Genomic DNA, 8,767 nt, shown 5'->3' with positions numbered 1-8,767 from the left:
ATATTTAAATGTAGGTGTGTGTGTGTGTGTGTGTGTGTATAATGTATGTGTGTGTGTGTTTGTTTGTTTGTTTCATGTATGCATTATTTGGAAGTCGTTTTCATTAGGAAGGTGGTATCGCGTCGGATGTGTTTGTGTGTGGGGTGTACTGGTGTATGTGTGTATGTGTGTTTTTGGTGTTGGTGTGTATGTGTGTTGGTGTTTGGGGTGTATGTGTGTGGTGGTTGTGGATGTATGTGTTTTGGAGTTGTGGTGGGGGTGTGGGATAGGTTTGAGTGCATCGGGGTTGGTGGGGATGGGGATTTGATTTTCAATGAAATGATTTCATTCTAGTTTTGTATAACGTATTTTTGTTGCTTTTTTATGTATATACCCTTGTATATGTATACCCTTATATACTCGATTTATAATCGAGTTGTTATATTGAAGAGAGATGATTGGCAGTATAAGTATACCATAGTCAAAGATATATATATATATATATATATATATATATATATATATATATACCGGGTGTCCCAAAAAAAGCGGAACGGTGGATTTTCAGTATCTTGCGTTCTAAAAGTAATATATTTTTTGACATCATTAGAAAGAGCATCTTCCGCAGAAGACCATGACACCAGAATCATTAAATTTGGTTGAGCACTTTTTATTCTACGCTAATTTCTGTAAATGCAGTCATTTTCATTTTTTTTTTGCGACTTATGTGATAATAATTTGGGTGCGACACGAGTTCCATACGGTGAATTGTGTAAGCTCGTTGATCCATGTCAACAAAAGATAACGCTTTCATATTGGAAGCGCACACACACACACGCACACACACACACACACACACTGTTTTTTCCTGGCCCGTGCCCAATGTGAAAGCTGTATCATTTGTTGACATGGATCACCGAGCTTACACAATATTCACCGTATGGATCGCGTGTAGCACTCAAATTATTATCTCATAAGTCGCAAAAATCCGGCGAAATTTGACAATGACTGCATTTTCAGAAATTGGCGTGGAATAAAAAATACTGAACCAAATTAAATGATTTTAGTATCATAGTCTTCTGCGGAAGATGCTCTTTCTAATGATGTCAAAAGATATATGACTTTTAGAGCGCAAGGTACTGAAAATCCACCGTTCCGTTTTTTGGGGGGACACCCGGTATATATATATATATATATATATATATATATATATATATATATATATATATATATATATGTATATACACTCAGCAAAAAAAGAAAGTAAACGTTTTTTTCAGGTTTAGATTTCTAGTTGAATATTTGGCTGAAAGTTAATGTATTATATACCATATTGAAGGTAATTTAATTGGCTATCAACCTGGTAGGTCAACAAGAAGGGAAACCTAACGCATGAGTGAACACCAGCGTTTTTCTCTTCCAGGACACAAAAGTAAAAATTGCACAACTGAACAAGTTGCCATTCATGCGTATGTGCTCTTCCATAGAACAATAAGAACAAACAACAAATATCACACAAAAAGAAACATGAATTAAGTTGCAAAAACAAACCTTTGATCTCTACGATATAAAAGACCAATGAAGGCTAAAAATAATGGAGGAAAATAAAGCATCTTATGTCAAATCTAAATTCAAATGAAATAAGAGAAGTAATAATTAACCAAAAAGGTACTAATTTGAGCTTTTTTTCTTCAAATGAGGACATTTTAGATAATGTCAGGTTCTTGAAATTGTCTCATGGATTTTAAAAGATAATAAAGAAATGTAACCATCTTTATGCTTTTTATTACCTATGTCATTTGAAGTTCGACTGGACAGAAAATTCTTATTTTTCCCCTTTAGTTTCCCACTTTATTTTTCTTAGAGGTTATAAAGAGATAAAGAGAACAAAAACTTACTTTTCTTATTTCATTCATGTCTCTCATTGTTGTCAATGTTATTATGAAGGGCATTTGCAAATGAAAGAGAACAGGTCAATTTTTGCAATTTTTAATTTTGTGCCTTGGAGGACAAAAACGAATGTGCTCACCCATACGTAAAATTTTCTTTTTAATTAACCTATGAACGTAACAGCCAATTAAATTACCTTTAATATGGTATATAATACATTGATTTTCATAAAAATCTTCTATGAAAAGTATGACCTCGAAAAAGTGTTTACTTTCTTTTTTTTTTGCCGAGTGTATATATATATATATATATATCTATATATATATATATATATATATATACAGTGAAACCCCGTTATAACGAGGTCCGTCGGACCGGCAATATTACCTCGTTATAACCGGTACCTCGTTATAACCGTACGCATCAAAAACAAAGAAAAACATAAGCACGACGTCATAATGCTATTATACCCAACAATGAAAGTTAAGAACATCCTTTGCTCTGTTATTACACAATTATGGATCATTATTATCGATAGAATAAAGGGAAATTATTTGTGAATTATATTTATAGGCGAAAAAGCCGGGGTTGAAATAGGTTAATTCTTTAATTTTCTTCCGAAAATCTCTTCGCATAATAGTGCACGTTATGTTCTTGAGAAGTATAGGCCTATATTATATTAAAATCACATTGTATAAAATGCGTTATTTACCGTAACTTGCGAGGTATTTTACGCTGTTGGTGTCAAGCGGGAATGCTGCGATAATTTCATGAATCATTTCGGCTGTATTCTTATACAATGTATGATCGTTGCGCCCGAAAGGGTTAAAATGCGTTGTTTATTTTCTTCCGAAAATCTCTTCGCGTTTTGTACATCCGTTCTTGAAAAATAAGCGACAGGATTGAATTTAGAAGGTTGTGATCCTTTTTACGCAGATTTGTTCCTCATAGACCATTCTGGAAGAAAGAAAATCTTCACTGTGAAATGCGTTGTTAAGATTGTGATAATGAACAAACCCAGATCTATTCAAATTGTTAAATGCGTTTGTTTCTTTTTCTGAACACCGACTAAGTAGCTTAACATGCGTTATTCAACTATTTTTACGCTACTGTCAACCGTCGAGATCGCGATGATTTCAGAGTAACATTTGTGTGTCGTTTGGCGTAACTTGCGGGGTATTTTTACGCTGTTGGTGCCCAGCGGGAATGCGATGATTTCATGAATCATTTCGGCTGTAATCTTATACAAAGTATGTTCGTTGCACCCGAAGGGATTAAAGATGCGTTGTTCATTTTCTTCCGAAAATCTCTTCGCGTTTTGTACATCCGTGCTTGAAAAATAAGCGACAGGATTGAGTTTAGAAGGTTGTGATCTTTTTACGCAAATCTGTTACTCGTAGACCATTTTGAAAGAAAGAAAAATCTTCATTGTGAAATGCGTTGTTAAAATTGTGATAATGAACAAACCCAGATCTATTCAAATTGTTAAATACGTTTGTTTCTTCTGAACACCGATTAAGTAGCTAAACATGCGTTATTCAACTATTTTTACGCTACTGTCATCCGGCGAGATCGCGATGATTTCAGAATAACATTCGTGCGTCGTTTACCGTAACTTGCGAGGTTATTTTACGCTGTTGGTGCCCAGCGGGAATGCGATGATTTCATGAATCATTTCGGCTGTAATCTCATACAATGTATTATCGTTGCGCCCGAAAGGATTAAAGATGCATTCTTTATCATCTGCCGAAAATCCCTTCGCATTGTATACATCCGTTCTTAAAAAAATTGCGACAGGATTGCATTATTCAACTATTTTTACGCTACTGTCACCAGGCGAGATCGCGATTTCATTGATTATTTCGGCTATAATCATACACTCGTATTTGCTGATCAGCACAAGAACTGGAAGTCGGGACTACAAATGGAAAGGATATAGACCGGGGGCCCAGAAGATTTATTCAGCTGAAAAGGGTCACACTTTTTAATGGTCTCATCATATAGGGATGTGTCCAAGGGTCAATAAAATGCATTGCTGGCAAGTCACATCCTGTACCGTAAGCCTAGGGACCACAAAAAGGGACCCCGAAAAATGGATTTATTCAGCCGAAGGGGGTCACGGACAAAAGTTGGTGGATATTGTTCCTTTGGGTGTACTTATCATGAAAACAGCAATGCCAGCTATTTTATCCTGTACGGGGCCCAAGACAGTAGCCCCAAAGGGCCCCAGAAATATGGTGTTATTCAGCTGAAAAGGGTCACGGCTAATTTCTTTTGCAATGGAAGTAGTTCCCATCAGAGATATCCAAAACACCAATACCAGCTATTTTATCCTGTACGGGGCCCTAGACAGTAGCCCCAAAGGGCCCCACCCCCCATAGGCCTACGTACAAACACACACAAACATTGATTTTATTCAGTTGAAAAGAGTCACGGCTAATTTCTTTTGCAATTGAAGTAGTTCCCATCAGAGATATTCAAAACACCAATACCAGCTATTTTATCCTGTACGGGGCCCCAGACAGTAGCCCCAAAGTGCCCCACCCCCCATAGGCCATACGTACAAACACACACAAACATTGATTTCATTCGTGCAGCTGAGAAGAGTCACGGCTAATTTCATTTGCAATGGAAGGAGTACCCATCAGAGATATCAAAAACACCAAAGTCAGCTATGTTATCCAGTACGGGGCCCCGGACAGTAGCCCCAAAGGAGCTTCCCCCCCCCCCCCCGACACACACACCCACACTAGTTTCATTCAGCTGAAAAGAGTCACGGCTAATTTCTTTTGCAATGGAAGTAGTACCCATCAGAGATATCCAAAATACCAAAGCCAGCTATTTTATCCTGCACGGGGCCCCAGTCAGTAGCCCCAAATTGCTCCCTCCCCCCCCCCCCCCCCACACACACACACATTGATTTTGTTCAGCTGAAAGGGTCATGGCTACTTTCTTTTGCAATTGGTAGTAGGCATACTCATCAGAGATATCCAAAACACTAAAGCCAGTTATTTTATCCTGTACGGGGTCCCAGACAGTAGCACCGAAGTGCACCCCCAACACACACACACACACACACACACACACACACGCGCACACACACACACACACACACACGCGCACACACACACACACACATTAGTTTCATTCAGCCAAAATGGGTCACGGCTAATTTCTTTTGCAATGGAAGTATACCCATCAGAGATATCCAAAGCACCAAAGCCAGTTATTTTATCCTGAACGGGGCCCCAGACAGTAGCCCCAAAGTGCCCCCCCCCTCTCCACACACACACACACACACACACACACACACACACACACACTAGTTTCATTCAGCTGAAAAGGGTCACGGCTAATTTCTTTTGCAATGGAAGTAGTACCCATCAGAGACATCCAAAATACCAAAGCCAGTTATTTTATCCTGTATGGGGCCCCATGCACACAGTATAGCCCCAAACACGGGTAATTTCTTTTGCACTGGAAGAAGTACCTATCAGAGATATTCAACACACCAAGGCTAGTTATTTCATCCTGCACAGAGCCCTAGACAGTAGCTCCACAGTGTCCCATCCATTATACATGTACTGTGAATCAGCTGAAAATGGTGTTACAAATTCTTTTGTAACGTTAATATCAGGGCCTACTGAACAGAGATATCACAAACACTAAAGCAAGTCATCTTATCCTGTTGACGGAGTCCCATAGGTTACAGTAGCAAAACACTCAAGAAATTTGCAAAGGAAGCATACTTCTGTATAGTGCACAACCAAGATGACCATATTACGAAAACCAGTCATTTTTCATCTTGTACTGGGCCCAGGTTACAGTAGCCATAAAGTGCCCCTCCCCCACATAATTATTATGACATCATGTAGCTGAAAAGAGTCATAGTTGTTTTTCTTTTACAATCGAAGTAGGCCTTAGTTTACATCATAGATACCCAAAACATCAAAGCCAGTTAGGTTTTCCCAGCCAATTTCGCACTTTTGTTGGTTCATTAATTTTGATAGAAGGTTCGAATTCGTAAAATGGGTATTCAAATTGGCTGGTACCCTACGTTCATTCAAATTCGCCTTGACTTGCCGAAAAGTGTATTTCAGTCATTAAATTTCGCGAAAGACAGTCAAATTCCAAACGTGTTCATTCAAATTCAAATCATGCTATTTCTTTGTTTCAGATCTTTTTAACATGTCTTTCTATGTGTGTTTTCGTTTCATCTATAAATTACTGTTATAAAGCAGTAAAAGTGTCATATTTCTTATCTAGTATAACTGGATTTGGTTGTTCTCTAACCAGACTGGTAACGCTCCTTCTCTTTCATATACATGTCATTATAGGCCTATACGTGTACCAGTAATGCAGCTTAACTTCATTTTTTATAGTCATGACAGCACAATATATACAGACGTATATCTCTAGAAGACATAGAAAGAATTAAAAAAAAAATTGAGGATCATAACCATGACTTCTTGTAACTGGCCGACCGCTCGTAATAAAGCGCTCGTAACGGCCAGATAATTTGTGGCTTCTTACTTCTTTGGATTCAAAAAGCACGTTAAAAAATGGTGTCAAAGTCTCTTAAACGAATACGAAAACATGAAATGCCATGATGCTTACAAAACAATAACTACGACGAAAGAAAATAAGGAAAGAGGCCAAGCATGAACATATCTGTTTAATTGACTGCAGAACATGTTAAATTAGATGGCCAGAAATCAATTTGAGTGAACGAGCGCAGCATGTAATCACGTGACTATATCATTATAAATTTATGAATGAACGGATAGTGGAATGGTACTTGTCTTATATATGGATTTCAGCTGAAAAAGTGTTATTTAGAATAAGGTTAGAGGTAATGTGAATGTTTCAAAATAAATTTGAATGAAGAGATTAATATGACATTGAACTACCATGTCATCTAGGCGAAATTTTTGCTAAATTTAATTCAACATTAAAGAATTCGATTAAAAGAGGTGCGATATTGGCCCGGATGCAGGGCCCTTGACAGGTATAGCCCCAAGGTATTCCCACCCCATATGAATTAATTGTTTTTAGGTGAAAACAGTCATGTATGCCTATTTTCCTTGGCAGTGGAATTAACAGCTGAGATACGTAAAACACAAACCCATCCAGTTAAGGGGCCCCCAGCCAGTAGCTGGAAAGTGCTCCCGTATTATTTTATTCTATGTGAAAAGAATCATTGCTATAATTTCTTTTGCAATGGAAGTAGTACTCAAGGAGGTATCAAAAACACCGAAACCAGTTATATAGCTGTACGGGGCCCCACGGAGTGTTCCTAAAGTGTCCCCACATGTAATTCCACTATCAAGATCTGCATACCGATCTATTCAATCTGTCAGATCGGGAGAGAGCGGCAAAAGTGTACGGGGACCGGGAGCATCGTAGCAGCAGCGTTTGGGTGATGGGGTTGGATCTGGCAATTTTACAGATCGGGAAGAAATTTTGAACTGGTTCAAAATTTCTTCCTCATCTCCCCACCAAGATTGACCTATTTTGAATCGTAGCTCAAACGGGGAGAGAGCAGTGACAGTGTAAATACCGCGGGATGAGCGTAACAATTCCAGGTTTTTCTGACCGTAGTAAGAGCGGCACAAGAACGGGAAATATAGTCTAAACTAGACACCGACGACATGGTCCCGCTGCTACGCCGCTTTCTTGATCAAAGCACGACCTTCCCGCTTTAACGACGCTCTCACTAAGTTGTCTACTCTCGTATAAAATCAAGGCCTGTTCCTACGACGCTTCATTCCTGCTTCGATAACGCTGTTGGCCGCTTTAGCTACGCTGTTCCTACGCTTTCCCAGACTCAATTATCCAAGTCTTCCGCTCTCGCCGCTCTAAAATCGAACGTAGCCGATACGCTGGAAAATGTTTGCCAGAACAGCAAAACTGATGATGATGAGGAGGGCGCGTTGTCGTTGTCGCGAAAATGAAGACGAAGGAGCGCATATTTAAGAAGAAGAGATGCACACAATAAAGAGAATAAAGCAAAACACTTTGGAGCTACTGTACGGGACCCCGTACAGGATAAGATATCTGACTTTGGTATTTTGATATCCGATGGATACTACTTCCATTGCATAAGAAATTAGCCGTGACCCTTTTCGGCTGAATGAAACCAATATATATATATATGTGTGTGTGTGTGTGTGTGTGTGTGTGTGTGTGTAGGGGGCACTTTGGGGCTACTGTCTGGGGCCCCGTACAGGATAACATAACTGGCTTTAGTGCTTTGGATATCTCTGATGAGTACTACTTCCGATTGCAAAGAAAGTAGCCGTGACCCTTTTCAGCTGAATAAAATCAATGTGTGTGTTGGGGGGGGGGGGGGGGGAGGGGGGAGGGGGTAAGGGGACAATTTGGGGCTACTGTCTGGGGCTACTGTCTGGGGCCCCATGCAGGATTAAATAACTGGCTTTGGTATTTTGGATTTCTCTGATGGGTACTAATTCCATTGCAAAAGAAATTAGCCGTGACCCTTTTTCAGGTGAATGAAACTATTGTGTGAGTATGTGTGTTGGGGGGGGGGGGGCACTTTGGGGCTACTGTCCGGGGCCCCGTACAGGACAAAATAACTGGCTTTGGTGTTTTGTATGACTCTGATGGGTACTACTTCCATTGCAAATGAAATTAGCCGTTACTCTTATCAGCTGAATAAAGTCAATGTGTGTGTGTGTGTGTTTGTACGTAGGGCTTATGGGGGTGGGGCACTTTGGGGCTACTGTCTGGGGCCCCGTGCAGGATAAAATAGCTGGCTTTGGTGTTTTGGATATCTCTGATTGGTACTCCTTCCATTGCAAAAGAAATTAGCCCTGACTCTTTTTAATTGAATAAAATCAATGTTTGTGTGTGTTTGTACGTAGGCCTATGGGGGTGG

The sequence above is a fragment of the Diadema setosum genome, chromosome 19 (genome assembly GCF_964275005.1).
Source record: "Diadema setosum chromosome 19, eeDiaSeto1, whole genome shotgun sequence".
Lineage (NCBI taxonomy): Eukaryota > Metazoa > Echinodermata > Echinoidea > Diadematoida > Diadematidae > Diadema > Diadema setosum.
This window is presented reverse-complemented; position numbering follows the sequence as displayed.